This window comes from Rattus norvegicus, chromosome X, assembly GCF_036323735.1.
Source record: "Rattus norvegicus strain BN/NHsdMcwi chromosome X, GRCr8, whole genome shotgun sequence".
NCBI classification, from domain to species: Eukaryota; Metazoa; Chordata; class Mammalia; order Rodentia; family Muridae; genus Rattus; species Rattus norvegicus.
In genome coordinates this window covers 8,096,165-8,110,224 of record NC_086039.1, presented here as the reverse complement: position 1 = coordinate 8,110,224, position 14,060 = coordinate 8,096,165, and the positions used below count along the sequence as shown (strand labels likewise).

At 38.5% G+C, this 14,060-nt stretch overlaps 1 protein-coding gene across 2 annotated transcripts in view; it reads right to left on the bottom strand.

Annotated features, from left to right (window-relative positions):
• Efhc2 (EF-hand domain containing 2) overlaps positions 1-14,060 on the bottom strand; it is a 200,471-nt gene that overhangs the window by 33,849 nt on the left and 152,562 nt on the right. The gene's annotated exons all lie outside the window — the stretch shown is intronic.

Genomic DNA, 14,060 nt, shown 5'->3' with positions numbered 1-14,060 from the left:
TGTTTAAATACCTGTCACCAAGTATATAACTTAGTGCAATATCTCGTCATCTTCCTTACAAGAAATAGTAACTGACTTAGGTTTCTGTTTTTCTGGAGCACAGGATTTGTAAGTCAATAAACTAGAAGGATATTTTGAAGAGGGAAAAAGCAGTTGTTCACATTTCTGTTGCCAAAAGTAAAAAATGATACACCCTGGCAATGAGAAAAAAACTTAGAAGAGTCATGTAAGAGTTCAGCTGCCTGACTCTTTACAAGACAAACGGCACTGCTAAAGAAGTGCTAAAGAAGCCAAACAATAACAACATATTACTGATGAGGAGGATGCAAAGCCTAACATATTGTCTGCATTGTTTACAATACATCATCTGTATGAAAGCTATAAATTGTGCAGCCTACACTAGGATGAACTAAATCAAAATCATTAAAATGAAAAATGCCATGGTGGTTACATGAATAAACTTCCACAAGAAAATTGACTTACTGGAAATAATTCAGTTCTTACGGAGTCCCAAATAAACATGGGAAAGTGAAATTTCATTTGTTCTTCTACTATCGTCGGACCTTTCAGATTAATAGTCTTTAGTTCTTTTAGATATTTCTGGTCATTATCATTATCAATTAAGGATCTCAGAAAGCTATGTATGGTGGTATACTTAGACGACTTGGGGAGGCTGAGACAGGAGAATTGCTAAGAGTTCAAGGCCAGCCTGAGCTACATAGAGAGATCCTATATCAAGTACACGTACACATGGGAGAAGAGATTTGGAGAATATGAATGAGAAATGATAAGTGAATGAATGTAAGGTTATCCTAATCATGAATTTCCTGTTCTGGAATCCGTGATCTTGCCACTATCCAAAGAAACTTCATTTTACATACAGCTCAGGCTATTGAGATTTCTCTACTTAGTTTTTATATTTTTTTAATGAAGGCCAAAAATCAACAAAAAAGAGTCCCTCTATCTCAGTAACTCAGGCCAATCAATCAGTACTATTAGCAAAGGATATTCTTTGTGGGAAACCCTATGAAAGGCACATTGTCATCTGAATTTCTCAGACTCTATACTACAGTTAGGTTCTCCAAGCATCAGAAGATTTCTCAAGGCACAAGCTAACAGGACCAAATAAAAGAATAGCAATAACAACTTCTACCATTTGCTGAAGAATAGTGTAATGGTTTGTATATTCTCAGTCCAGGAAATGGCACTATTAGAAGGTGTGGCCCTGTTGGAGTAAGTGTGGCCTTGTTTGAGTAGGTATGTCACTGACGGGGTGGGCTTTAAGACCCTCTCTCATCCTAGCTGTCTGGTAATCAGTATTCTGCTAGCAGCCTTCAGATGAAGATGTTGAACACTCTCAGCTCCTCCTGCACATGCCTGCCTAGACACTACTATGCTCCTGCCTTGATGATAATAGACTAAACCTCTGAACCTGTAAGCCAGCTCCAATAAAATGTTGTCCTTATAAGAGTTGCCTTGGTCATGGTGTCTGTACACAACAGTAAAACTCTAACTATGAAAAACATACCAGGTACTGTGCTACAGATACCTTTGGCAGAGATTATCTCACCTGAACTAAAAGGTTGGTACTATAATTATTCATATTTTATAGATGAGAATATGTTAAAGAATCTGTTCAGTTTTCCAAAAGCTAGAATGAGAACCTCAAAACCTATGTTCCTGTGTATTACTATATGTACTCTTTTGCTAGAACAGAATCTAGACTGATAGAAGAGAGGCTTAGGAAAAAACTTCCCTAAAGAACAAGAGATTTGAATTGAGCTTTATGTGCAGAGCTATAAATCAAAGCTAGTACCTTGCACATCCTAGGAACTCAATTAATGATTTCCAGCCTTGAGCTGAGTTTGTATGGACCAATTTCTCTTTGCAGTCCATGCTATGATTTGATTATTTCCCCTCAAATTCATGTACTGAAAACTTAAATCTCCCAATAAATGCTGCTGTTATTTGGAGAAGAAATTATGGTTAGATAATCTCATAAGGATGGGCTACCAAGAAGATGGTAGTGGCTTCACAAAAGGAAGAATAGAACCCTGAGCTAGCATACTTGCTCTGCCTTGCTATGTGATACCATCTGTCATGTGATTGTACAATAAAATAAAGGCCCTTATTACATAGCAGCATCATATTCTTAGACTTCCCAGTTTCAAAAAGTCTCAGTTGAACATGCTTCTTTGTAAACTACTAAGTCTTAGGTAGTTTATTTTAGAAACAGAAAAATGGGGTTAGACATCTCTGTTTTGAGAACTGAACTCAGTCAACACAATTTTAGAAAGTCTCTGTCACTAAGTATTCATGACATAGGGCTAACTGAATAGGAGTGCTGAGAAGGAGAGACCTGGATCATTAAATGCACTAGCAATGAAATAAACACTCATGACAGTGCATAAAAGCAAACAGCACTAATAGTGTGCCTTTTGGTATCAAGGATACCCATAGTGCTCTATGGGTAAGCACAGTGTGATTCCAATAAAACTGCAGATATGGGGCTGGGGATTTAGCTCAGTGGTAGAGCGCTTGCCTAGGAAGCGCAAGGCCCTGGGTTCGGTCCCCAGCTCCGAAAAAATGAACCAAAACAAAAAAACAAAAAAAACAAAAAACAAAAACTGCAGATATATGAGCCTATATAACATGGACAAAACAACAATCATGGAAAACATTGGTATAACACATCAGGGACATTATCTCTCCTTTCTTTTTATCAAATATATTTTTTAACTTTTCTGGGTCTCTGCAATAGGGAAATATTCCTTTTACTCTTGAAAGTAGAACATAGCATGAAGAGGAACAAGTGGTATACCCCCACAACAGAAAGGAAGGAATAGATGAAGGAGGGGTGGAGGAAAGGAAGGGAAAGAGGGAAGAATGGAAGGAAAAATACAAGGAAAGAAGGAAGGAAGGGAGAACAAGAAAAAGACATGCCCAGCAGTAGCTAGAAACTTTCAATACACTTCTAACTACGCTGATTATAGTGCCTCCAGATCATAAAATTTTATTTTCCTTTTCATTGCATAAACTGAAATTATCCTGGCTTCACTGCAACTCAAATTTATATCTGTTGGGTTCCCTGTATACTTGTTTTAAATAGCTCAGTATCTCCCATAATTCCATGGCTTTACGTGAGAGCTACATAACCAAGCTACTCCACAACAGAAACAGGCCCAGTCCAGAACACTGCAGTGTTGCCGTAGAATGAGAGTTGGGACTCCAACCCCAGGCTCTCCACCCAGATATCCAGGTCTCATGACACGGATGTCCGAATGGTGGCTGCTACTATTTTGCCCTGCATTTCCTATGTCCTTTGGGATTCAAAACATCTTGCCAAACTTCAACAAACAAGAAAATTAGGAAATCTTTAAAAAATAGTATATTCTACTTTTTTATTTTGGTACAATATAAACAGCATAAAATGTGCCATTCCTAACATTTAGGATATGAATTAGATAACCCCAAAGAACACCACACCCACTAAACAGCTATTTTTTCCTTCCTCCTACCAGCCTTCTGCCCTAATTGACAGCCCCTAATCAGCTTTCTGTCTTTGCAGAGTTGCCATTGTTTGATATTTCATATAAATGGGACCGTATGCATGCTTTTGTTATTGGGTTCTCTCAAGTAACACAATATTTTCAAGGTGTGTCTACATATTAGCATGTCTAAGTACCTGATTCCTTATTATGTTGGAATAATATCTCATTGTATGAATATACTATATTTTTCTTATTGGCAAATTCAAAAATATCTAAACTGTTACTAGCCGTTGCTAATGTGAACAGTGCTACCGTGAATATTTGTGTACAAGGTTTTGTTTGAATATCTGCTCTTAAACAGTCTTGCTGTGAGATAAGAGTTTTGCTACATAACACAGGCTAGTCTCGAATTCACTTTGTAGTCCAGATTTGTCTCTTAACTCACAATAATCCTCCTGCTCCAGCTTCCCAAGTACTGGAATTACAGATCTATGCTGTCATGCTGAACTTGGCACCTGGTTCCAGCTTGGAAGGAATACATGTACTCAGGAATACAATGTGTGGACTGTACAGTAATCAATGTTTAAGCTTTTAAGGAACTGTCAACCTAGTTTTTTTTTTTTCATGCTCCACTTCGGCTTTGAAAAGCCATAAAAGCTAATGTTTAGCTTCCACCAATGGTAGCCAGTCTTCACCCAGAGACCCTCAAACGAGACCGGATACCGACATTTTGCCTCACCACTTCTTATCCAGTCACTGAGGGGAAATGAAAATATCCTTTAAAAACTACCTAATAGATACTTCTGCAGTAAATAGCCTCTACAGCTAGCTAGTTCTTGCAGAGGAACCAAGTTTATTTCCTAGCACCTACAAACTGCCTGTAACTCCAGCCCCAGGAGCTCTGATGCCCTCTTCTGGCTTCCATGGGCATTGCACTTATGTGCACAAACACACAAGTGCACATAATTACAAATAAAACAAATTCTTTTTTTTAAAACAAATTCTTTTAAAAAAATCTCACCTACTAACTCTATTTATCTTGACGATTAATATCAAGTATCTTAACTATTTCAATATCAAATTACTTTTGTCTTTACCAACACTGTATTGCATTCCCAACACTCACATTTTGTACAGTTTAATACCATGTTAACATGTTAATAACAGTATTATTTAGTTAATATTAGAAAGTATACTGACATGATTCTATTTTTGCAACTAAAAATTCAAGACTGAAAAAAAAGGAGTGCCAAGCTCTTGGAGGGCAGTGAGGTAACTGCAGAATTCTGAAACACAAAATGCTAACCAGCTTGATGAGCTTTAATTCCGTTAGAGTCATCCTGTCAAGCAACAGTGAATCAAAACTTCATTTGAAAGGTTTGGACTTCGGGATATTTTTCTTACATATCGAATCATTAAATTCTAAGCAATGCCTTTCAAATAAACTTTTTAAAAACGAATTTCAGCATAAACAAGTCCTCAAGAGCCTAAGCCTTAGGCTCTAAGGCCTGGAAACCAAAAATCTGGTTGAGTCTAAATTAAAGCAAGCAGCAGTTTTGATGACTATTAGCACCCTTTTTCATTTCTTTCAATTTGATATTCATCAAATAAAATATGTTTTTGCTTCCTCTAATCAGAAGTCACACATGGTTGCTTATATCCTGTATTCCCTCAGGCTTTCCTTCCACCTGAAGGCCAAAGAAATCTCCACTCCATTGTTCTTAACATCCCTGCATGGCAAACCGTTGCACTAAGACATCGTCAGACAGCAGAGGGTTGCAGCGGTAGCTGGCAGAAAATATGTCATGTGAAAGAGGAACGAAAGCATACATTGAAATGGGGCTAATAGAAACACATGACTGGAGATTCCGCTAAGGCCTAATTGTAGTTCAAAGCCATTTACAAAGCTCGTTAGCCTTACTAAAGAGCTAGGCCATTACTGTCTTCACAGTTAGGTTGTACCATCTTCACAGAATACATTTATGAACATATGCTGTTAAGTGGTTCCCTCAAAAACTATGCAACATGGTAACCTTGCCATTGAGTCTAAAGAACTCCAGAGGAGAGGCAAAGGGAAGAGGGTCACTTAGGACTATAAGAAAGTCATCTTTGCTTGACAGGGCAAGGAACCTGTTTGGGGCAGGGAAATGGTGTGATTTAGTGGGAGTGGGGGAGCCCTAGACTGTAAAATTACACAGACTTCCAAAGCTTCCTGGTGGCCTCCAGGGCCAAAGAGCTGATGTGGTCCTTCTTGTATGTCACCTCTCATCCCTATGACCCTTTAATTCTTCCCGTGCCCCAAACTTTTCAAACTGTGCTTCCTGCTCTGCCTCAAAGAAGGTAGGCATGGGCCTCTGCTGTTGCCATTTCTTCTAGGCATGATATTCTTCTCTCAGAAATTTCTAACAGCTGAGACCTTGGGTATCTTCTCGTCTGGTCAGATGTCACCTTGTCTATACGGCTCTCCCTGATCAACCCTGTTAAAAGTTTGATACCTCCTCTAGAACTCTTCCAGCTATTTTCTGCTGCTGCTATCCATCACATTTTAGCCTATGTATCATGTTCTTAATGCCTTTACACACCATCTAGAATGTATGGTTTACAAAGGCCAGGGCTACTTGTCTATTCAGTGTGCTAAATTTGCACCACTTTACATAGTCCCTGGTATATTCTAATCTCTGCACAATAAATTGTTGGTTAAAGACACGAAAGCCTGGGTGAAGTTAGAAAGCTACAGAAAGCAGTTAGCATAGTGACTGGAACGCCAAACGATAATGAAAGCACTGTTTAGTATTCACATCTTATAATGGGGATTGTTTCAAGCTGCATTAAATGGGACAAGTCACTTCTCTTAAGTAAATTTATCTTGGAGGACAGGGAACTATTTTTAATGACTCTGAAATCTCAGAACCTGTCTGGAGAATGGCTAGAGAAAATGGTCTGCTTGTTTTAAATAGTCATATTCAGAGAATAAGTATAAAGGGATAAACTAACAAGCCCCAGGCAAGCCTTCCTTTATCTACTGGCTGGATCATAAAACCACACCAATAAGAAAGTTTTAGAAATCAAATTAGAGGCCCTCTTTCATTTCTTGTTACACATAAGGACAGGTTCTCTTCATTTTGGTCATCTGTATTTGGCAGTGACACCCAACATCTTAGCTGTAAATTCCACCCATTTCTGTCAAGATTGTAACAGTAATAAGCACACTGAACCTTGAAATATATCCTTTTGAAAGGATAGAATCTTATGACAGTATAATTACTGCCAAACACATCTGCTTTGTAATTTTTTGGATATATTTTCTAAAAGAGAGGTGCATCTGTATTGAAAATCATTGACCCTGATTTCTTATTCCAAATAACTGTAAGAAGCTTCTTATTTTCTCTTCATTACCAGTTTCATCTCATTTCATATCAGATGCTATGGCTTTTCCTGTTTTGACATGCAGTGGAATGTTCATGATAATTTTAATTTATTTAGTTTGAAATTCACTATGTCTTGGTGCACTCAACTCAAGGGCTGTTTGAGTGTATCCAAACAAAAAGATCTTTTCATGCAGTTAAGAGCAATTGCTGTACATTATTAACAGCTCATTCTTCACAGAGGCATAATTTTAGACAGCCTTTAAAGCATTCAGGTATAATTCCACCATTTGGGACAATGCATTTAAATGGATTGGCATGACAGTGATTTTCGTTGTTAATGTTTCTTAAATTGTGTGAATAGTTCTTTTTGAAAAAGCAAATGGAAATCTGGGAGATGGTAATTAACTTGCAGTGTGGGTAGAAATAGATAAATAAGCACTTCATTTCCTAGCACAGATCCTCATTTTCTGCTACCTTGTTTCACTGAGACTATCCTGTGCTCAGGGATCATTTGTCTCTAGGTAAACCCTGCTTACTTGGCTTTAGGAAGAGTCTCACTGTGTAGTTCAGCCTGGCCTCTACTTCCCAGTGTTCCTGCTTCTACATCCCAAAGTGCTGAAGTGCCTATGTGGATGATGGCACCACATAAATCCTGTACTACTGACTGGTCATATCTAGATTCAATACAACATGAGAGCCTATGCCCTTTATGTGTTTATAAACAACGCAGCAGTTTAAGTTACTGCTATCAAACAACTGCAAATAATAGAATTGGAGTCATTTTCTAAAGACTTTACTATAAAATGATATATTTGCAATTGTAAAGAATTTGCATAATATATAAATAAGATTTCAAAAGGGAAAACAGTGACTGGGGATATAGCAGTGGAGGAACAAATGTTTAGTGTACTTGATGTCCTCATGGTGGGAAGAAGAGACAGAAGGATGGAGAAAGGGAGATGGAAGGGAGAAAGGGAGATGGAAGGGAAGGAAGAAAAGAAGAAAGCAGGATATATATACACTCCTGGCACCTCAATACAAAGAAAACATGGTATATTACTTTACAATCTATATTATTTACAGGGTTTTTTGCTCATTATTCCCTAAATAGAGGTTGTTATATTTTATAACCTTCATTCTCACAACTACTATAACATTTCAATGGTACCAGTCCTTCCATATCAAAATGTTATATTATTATAATGTTTTAATAATTATAAAATATAATTATTTTATGTTTCATGGCTTTATCTGAAATTTTACAAAAATAAAGTGACAATGAGTACCTGTATACATAAATAGTTGTCTATACTTATAAGTGCTTCATACTTATAAGTGATCATGTTTCAGAAATACAATTTAAAGGGCAGAAAAAGAACATTTTGAAGGATTTTTATCTGATACTAAGTTACATCCACCCTCCTATTAGCTCATAGCAATGGATATTACCCATTTTATAGTAATTTTATTGTTTGGAATTGTAATATAATTTCCTCCTTTTCTTCCCATGCAAATGCATCACTCTCAAATTCATGGTCTCTTTTTCTTTCATTGTTGTTACATAAAGGCTAAGTAGTATATCAGTTGAATATCAGTTGAAAGGTCCTATGCTTCAGCCATAGCAGCCCCCTAAATCCAAACTCAATGTGAAAGATAATAACATTTTAATATGTAATTGATGAATAAGCTTCAATGTATCTTCTTCTATTTGTTAGAAAATTATATTTATTTTGGTGTGATCTGGATACATGTATTCTTTGCTATGGGCTCATTTCATTAACAAACCTTGAACACCAAACTTCTTGGCAGCTGATAGAGAAAAAGAAAGGAATAGAACACACTTAACTCCTGGCTCTCACTACCTACATCCTAGAGTTAGTCACAACCCAGAAACAAAGCCAAGTTAAAGAAACAAAAATAAACTGTCTACAATAAAAGCATGACCAGAAGCTCAGAGAGGGTGTCCAGCATCTGGTCTGGCACAGGTCTACACACAGAGATATTCAGAAAGACATCACAGCAGAAATCTGAGACGAGCAGACCTTGAGGGTGAATGGCAGTTTGCTAACCAGGAAGTGGAAGGGGAGACAGGAATGATGTAGGGAGGAAAAGTACAAAGAACCATATTCCACAAGACTGAAAGAAAACGAGAAGATGACACACTAGAACAGCTGTGTTAAGAAACCTTGAAAGTACTTTTATCAAATGCTTCACTTGCTTGGACTCATTTACTACTCACAGCAACCCTCTCAGTAGACTCTGAATAATCCCCATCTTATCAATGAAATGCTACTAGGAAGCTTCAGTAAGTTGGTCAAAGTCACACACATAGTAGCTGGTAGAGCCAACATTTGAACCAAGCTCATCAAAGTTCTTCAGATGACTAGGTTACAGTGGAAAGAAAGAAAGAGATCAATTTAGAGATCTGACCAGTAAGGTCCAATCAGAAAAGGCATGTATGTGGACCATGCCATGACATCCTAGTTTTCTTCTGCTTATCAAAGAATTATCTTGAAGAGTAATGAACAAGACAATAACAACAGAATGAGACATCAGACCACACACCCAAGAAGCCATAGAAAGGAGGGCCCACCATTGAGTACTACATGGACAGAGGGAAAGAGGGTGAGAGAGAAGAGCTGAGACACATCAACTAGGGCTGTGTGTGTTTTGCTTAGGAAAGTTAGAGGGAGTGGAAGAAAATGAAGAGAAAAAAATACACATGGTAACTCTGAAAGAAGAATTCCTGATATATATGTTGAACATCTATAATTGGAGAAGGTCAAATCTGAAGTTCTCCAAAATTTATTTATTTATTTATTTATTTTATTTTGAGAAATAAGGTTTCTCTTTGTGTGTAGCCCAGGGTATCATGGAAATCGCTCAGGTTTAACCAGGGATGTCTTGAACTCACAGAAATCTACCTGCCTCTGTCTCCAGAGTGCTGGGGTTAAAGGCACCACCAATGCCCAGAAAAATCCAAAACTTTAAAGGCATCCATTCAGTGATCAATATGCTAAGGATTTTGGCACATTTCAGATTTGGGTGTTGGGGATTAAAGATGGTCAACTGGTAAAGTCTATACAAATACTCCCTGATAGAAATAGCTCTAACATCTAAAATGCTTTCTGGTCTCAAATACTTCAGGGCAACAAGGACTCAGGGGATTAAAGAAGAGATGATAGTGACTGAATAAAGGACTATTTCTTGCTGTCACCTTTTGTTGTTCAGTTTTTCATGAATTGGCAAAAGACTATAATACTTAGTGGCTTGCTCAATTCACAGTGACTCTGTGAATTCTGCTGTGTAATAACTTGAAATTGCCTTAAAATATCTCAAATCATTATTTACTTAATTATCAAAGATAAAAGTGAAAAATAATTATATTCCCAGATGTCACAGGAACAGTTCAGTTGTCTCTCTGTCTTGGTAATTTTACAAGTGGCATAAACCATGTCATAAACTTTTAAACTGTTTTAAAGACATCATTCATTGATGTTTTAACTTTCCATTTCCATATACAGGCATACATGTGTCTATAAAACCTATCTGAATGGTCAATGTTATTTTAGTAAAGTAATTTGTTATTTGTAACAATTGTCTGTGAAGTTGTTTTCCATTTTCTTGAAGTTCTGAAATCATTTCTCATGACCCATGCACAAAAACAACAACTTGTCCCCACTTTGTTTACCCTTAGAGCATTGAAGATTTGATCTACCACATCCTTCTGTTACCTGAGGCTGCAGCTTTCTGGTTTCTAGGTTAATGTTTATGATTCTGGGCTGCTGGTTTTATGCCCATCTTTCTTTGATGTTTATAAGTCTTCTATATGTCCTTTGAATCCCCTACCAAGGTATAGCGATCTCTTTTCTTATATTTTGCTTGGACAGCGAATTCTCCTGATGTCCAGACACACCCTCCCTTTCAATTTAAAAGAGGAAGTCCTAGGAACTGGAGATACAATGGCTCTATGATGCAGCATATGCTTATCATGGGCCAAATCCCAGATTCATCCCCAATACTCCCCATAAAACAGTAAGGAAGGAAGGAAGGAAGGAAGGAAGGAAGGAAGGAAGGAAGGATGAATAGAAGGAAGGAAGAAGATGAAGGATGATTTGCTATATTTCCATTGGTTGTCTCTGTCTTTACCTCTATATCTGCTTCCTTCATTGTTTCAGTGAGTGAGTGTATTGTATGTTTCTGATGCTAACTCCCTGGTTTACTATCAAATTTTCTTTATTGTCCAATCCCCATTAGCACCTCATGGTTAGTTTTCAATTTAAAACAAAATATGTACTTTGTAGACTTTAAATAGGACTTTTCCTTATTTTTGTCTGTTTGCTTCTTAAAATGGTGTATTCTTGATGAGACCATGACACAAACACACCAAATTTTTATCTAACAAATTATTTTCAGAGTCTGCATGAGAATCTAGGTGTCATTTTGTTGTTTTAGTTGTTGTTGTTGTTGTTGTTGTTGTTGTTGTTGTATGTACAAATTTACAAAGATATACACAGAATAGTTTGGTTGCTCATAGTTCTCAAATCCCATAAACTCTATCATAGATGGTTCCTGTGTGTGAATGTGTATGTTGTCTGCCTGTCTGTGAATATGTATATGCACACTTGGAGTGGTTAAAGAAAGGAAGGATTTGGGGGTTGGGGATTTAGCTCAGTGGTAGAGCACTTGCCTAGCAAGCTCAAGACCCTGGGTTTGGTCCCCAGCTCCGGAAAAAAAAAGGAAGGATTCAATCAATTCTTGTCTAAATAAATGTGCCAAATCAACAGGAAAAGATATCACATATGCTTATAGGAAGGAAGACTCAAAGAGAGAGAGATACTTTTAACTTGGAGATTGTGAAGCTACATTTGGCCTGGAAGTTCCAAAAGGAGAATAAACAGGGTGAGTAGCAGAAAAAAATCTGAAGAGTCTTGCCCAAATACCTTAACTCCTTTGAACTCTACTACAGCTCTTAGCAGTAACACAGTGCTAGGATCCTGTGGCTGATTTAGGATTATGTTCAAGTGATAACTAGTCATGAAAGCAGTTAAGTCTCCTCTGCCACCATACAATTCCAAAAAGTACTGGGAAAATAATCTATATCAAAAGGCTAGAAAGGTGGTTAAGTATACATGTGTTCTTACAGAGGACATGAGTTCAAATTCTAGTAGCTACATTAGGTAGCTCACAACTGCAACTAACTCCAACTCTAAATGGTCTAATACCTTCTTCTGGCCCTTGTGGACACCAATATATATATGTACAAATATATACCCAAGTACACATAACTTTAAAATCTTGAAGGAGTTAGCAACCCTATAAGAACAACAATACCAACCAACCAGAGCTCCCAGGAACTAAACCACCATCCAAAGAGTACACATAGATAGCCCTGTGGCTCCAGCTGCATATATAGCAGAGGATGGTCTTGTTGGGCACCAATAGGGGGAGAAGCCCTTGGTCCTGCCAAGGCTGGACGCCCCAGTGTAGGGGAATGTCAGGGGGAGAGGTGGGAGGGGGTTGGTGGATGGGTGGGGGAACACCCTCATAGAAGAAGGAGTAGGGGGGATGGGATACAGAGCTTATGGGCAGAAAATCGGGAATGGGAATAACATTTGAAATTTAAATAAAGAAAAAAATCCAATAAAATACTCAAAAAATTCTGCATCCTATCTGTAGAAAATTTTCTTCACAGCCAATTTTAGAATTTGATTTCTCTATGAAGACTCTGAGCTTTGGGAAATGGAGCACTGGGCTTCAGACTCAATTATTTGAATCAGAAGTCACAAGTAGAATGGAGGCAAACCACCTACATTTTGACAGGAGCTGGAACTTTTAAACTTTCCAACATTATAAGAAATAACTTTTAGTGCAGATAGCCTAATGAGAACTTATTTTCAATACATTGTGCTTACAGACTATGTAACAAACATGTAACCACAAAAAGTGTCAGCCCGAAGTACAGTAATTCTAAAAGTAAAAGAAGCCGTTCATATGCCACTAGCATCCTCTCTAAAGCATACATGGCTCTCTATCAAATAAAAAACAAATGGTTACTTATTAGTATTTCATACTTTTACTTATAAAAAGGAATAAAGAAAAGTTCTTGTAAGAGGACTCAGCTGGCAGAAGAACTTACTGTGCAAGCCTGACAATCTGGGTTCACTCTTTAGATGGAACAGTAGAAGAAAACTAACTCCTAAAACTTATCCTCTGTACGCTGAATTCAAGCTATGGCACATATGTACACAGACACAGACACAAACACAGACACAGACACAGACAGACAGACAGACAGACAGACAGACACACACACACACACACACACACACACACCTATTTGCTTTTGGACAAGGCCACACCATAAATCCCTGGCTGAGTTGGCACTCTTCCCTGAGTACTGGGATCAAATATTAATTTTTCTAACTAGAAAATAAAAATTAAAAAAAAACAGTTCTGCTTGCTGACCTCACAGAGAGGTGAAACTTGGCTCTGAGAAGCAACTCCAGGCACAGGACCAACTTTCTGCACCAAGTGGCCTGCCTGGTGGACTCAGGACACACAAAGGCAAAATTCCTCCGGGACCGGACACTTCCGGTTTCTCGCTGGGGCCATAACGTAACTGATCCCGGCCCACAGCTCCCTGCTCCAAAACCCCAAGGGAGAGACAGGTGGGCCTGAGACTGCAGGGCAGAAGAGACCACCAGTACTGCCCAACCTTGCCCACATCCCTGGACCAAGAGGAAACTGTATAGGGCCTCTGGGAACAGAAAGATAGGGACACTCAATGCTGTGGTCCAGATAGGGCCCGGATCTGAAGGGACCCGGTCAAACAGCTCCCTGCACCCAAATCCCTTGGGAAAGAGAGCTAGACTTTCAGAGGGGCAGACATGCCCGGGAAGTCAGAGGAGACTACACTCTGCCCACATTTTTGACTCTAGAGGAAAACGCCTAGCACCATATGGGCCCCCTGTGCAGAGGGTCCCAAGCAAAGGCAGGGCAGGCCCTTCTGGTTCTGGCCCTCACAGAGAGCTGAAACTCGGCTCTGAGAAGCGACTTCAGGCACGAGACCAGAGGTAGGACCAACTTTTCAGCTCCAAGTGACCTGCCTGTTGAACTCAGGACACAGACCCACAGGAACAGCTGAAGACCAGTAGACAGAAACGACTACACACCTGAAAACAGAATATTCTGTTCCCAT